This window comes from Anarrhichthys ocellatus, unplaced genomic scaffold (assembly GCF_004355925.1).
Source record: "Anarrhichthys ocellatus isolate YVR2014 unplaced genomic scaffold, GSC_Weel_1.0 scaffold29, whole genome shotgun sequence".
Classification (NCBI taxonomy): domain Eukaryota; kingdom Metazoa; phylum Chordata; class Actinopteri; order Perciformes; family Anarhichadidae; genus Anarrhichthys; species Anarrhichthys ocellatus.
In genome coordinates, this window is record NW_022280059.1 from 2,304,483 (window position 1) to 2,307,398 (window position 2,916).

Below are 2,916 nucleotides of genomic sequence, written 5' to 3' on the forward strand. Positions count from 1 at the left end.
TATATGCATGATTCTTGCTCCAAAGGTTTGCCCTTGAATAAATAATATGGCCCTAGAAATCTTACCATACCATGAAACCATGAAACCCATTCAGAGCCATTATGCGCTCCGAAAATTGTATGAATGTCAATCTAAAACTGTGGATGGTATTCCTTCCTCTATAACTCATCTTCTGAGCGTTCAGCTGTGCGCTCTGTCATCGGGAAAGTGATGAGTCACAACCAGCAGATAATGACTGAGCCCATTTATGTGGATAATTTCAAAATCTGTCATTGGAGAGAGACAGAGAGGCTGAAGTTCACAGATTTATAGTTATAGTGAGATTCCCTTTCCCAAATATTCATAACCAATTTGTACTGTGTCCTTTTGTTTTCCACTTTGACGGAAATTAAATTATAGATATTATCTCTGCAGCGGTGTTCACACAAATAAGATGACAAAAAAGGTTATTCAACTAATAAATGGACTGAATAGCACAGGAAAAGCAGCAAAAACAAAACAGAATCAGCAGGAATATATATTTAAGTACAAAAGCAAAAACTACAATCACACACAAATGCAGTATACTAAAAAGAGGAGTGCACTGCTATGTGCCATACTTGTTTTCATGTATAAGGAAAAAGTAAAGCTGCAAAAACGTCTGTAAGGTGCTGACCACTGTAAGTAGATTTGGAAACAGAGGAACAAGCTGTTTCTTTCAGGGCAACACACATCTACCATCAATCTTCTTTATAAAACATTTTAGCTAGCTGCTTTCAGCAGAGAGGCCCCTTGCCTTTATTGCTAATGGGGAAGACATGCATTCAGACTCTTGATCTCAGGTTGTTCTCCAAATGAAACACAAGGTTGGACAAACCTGAGTAGTTTAAAGAGGCAGTCAGAGGCAATGATGACCAGTTAAGCAGACAGTGTCCACTCGCATAATGTAATAATGTCTGGTATTCAAAACAAATGAAACCTGCGTGTTTCAGGGTCACTTTTGGTTCACATTCATTCTGATATCAATACAATATTAACCCTTTGATCCCAATTTATTTAGTTTGTGGCACAGTCGACGGTGGGAAGTTCCACTTTGATTCATTACTGAACACAAGACTAACCAGCAGGAGTCACTGTGACAAGAAGGTTTGTATTGAAAACAGCTTTGCTGAATGTGTTCGGGAAAACAAGAAGATAACAATATGTTGTGTTCCACTTACTTCATGCTATCTTCACTTTCAACAATCTCTGCCAGCATCAGAAACGTGAGCTTAGGTAACTTTAGCCTATGATGTAGCGACACATTTAGTTAGTATATTAGTATTGATATTTGATGGTTGAAAAATCTAATAATGATATATTGGCCAATATGAATTTTCTTTACAAAACCCTTGAATGTTTTTACAATTGCAACCAAGAAATGCACTGGGAAGGACATTTTGCAATTAAAAATGAACTTGTTGATAGTCATCGGTGGTCAAATTACTGAATGGTGACATTCAAAACTTGTCATTTATAGACTGGCATACGCCGATACCAATATATCTGCAATCAGCCAACACCCGCTCATACAGTATATTGCCGTGACTGACTGTAGCTCTAGTATAAACGAAGCATTACTCTTTCCAGTGATAGTAGTCGCTTCAATGCTTATTGTCAATAAGGTTTATTGGATTTATGGATTATTGAATAAACATCCATAAATCCAATATGGTAAATTGATGTGATACAGTCGAAAGCTCCAGAAAAACATAGCAATTGGATATTTGGTTTGGATTATTTTCTCAAAATACATTTTCATATTTTGTCCTTAAGGTACTGAGCTCGAATGTCAACAGATCCATCTCCATGAAAACTGAGCAAACTTTAAACTGCGATGATGAAAGCTCAATCCTAATTTGCTGGAATGCCCTTAAGATCTTTCCTCATGATTACAACAAGTCTGTATATGAAGAGATAAAACTAAATGCAAACAGCCCAGTGTTCAAAGAGGTAAATGAATCAGTCAAGGCAATTAAAAGGTTGCATGTCATCTACATTTAATATGGTTAAGAAGCTTGTATTGAAATTCCTGCACCATAACTATCACTACATCAATCCTATTTCTCTTCATACACACCGTATATATCTCTGGAAAGACTTAGTTTTTGTAAGACTGCTCCCTGACTAATGAGACTGTAGCAGAGAGGCAAAAAGGGAAGCAACATGGTCTTGTTATCATGTTACCCAGAAGTCCTATTGACTTGAAGTGTTTGTATTATACCAGGTGCATGGCAAAATCTCTTGGTGAAAATTATAACAGCCTATTTGCCATGTGGCCGACAGTGGCAGTTTGTAGTTTCAATTGAATTTTATCTCAGCAGCCAGCTATTTGCAGATCATTACACAGGGAGCGCAAGCCCTAGATTGCCACTAGAGCGGCGTCGGCCGGTGTGCTGGTTTGTTTGCTCGTTCATTTATTTATGCTATTCAGATCTCGACACCATTGCTGTTCATTTGGGATGCTAACAAACTGGTTCAAGGTTGTTGCAGTGGGACGAAACGAGAGAGGGAGCGAGAGAGAGAGAGAGCTAGCAGTGCATTCGGTGCCAGCTTGCTTCATTGCTGTGCTGGCAAGCTTCATCACACACCCACACTATGTTGCCACCATACAAAATGTTAATTTGAGATGTGTAACATTGTGGGACGAGGGCTGAATTGCTGCCAAAACATGCAGGGCCAGGACTGAGGAAGGCAAAGGCCAACACCAATGAACTGGAGCGATACACCGCTGCCAGTTTAACTGCCTGTGGACAGCTGGCCACACAATTAATATTATCTCAAGCACTTTGACAGACAGGCAATGACTCTAATTTCTTCACAGGACTGAATTCTTCAAAGGTGTTGTCAGGCACGTCTCTGAAACTGCACGCCCTCCCTGGGCGCCGGGGCTTTTGT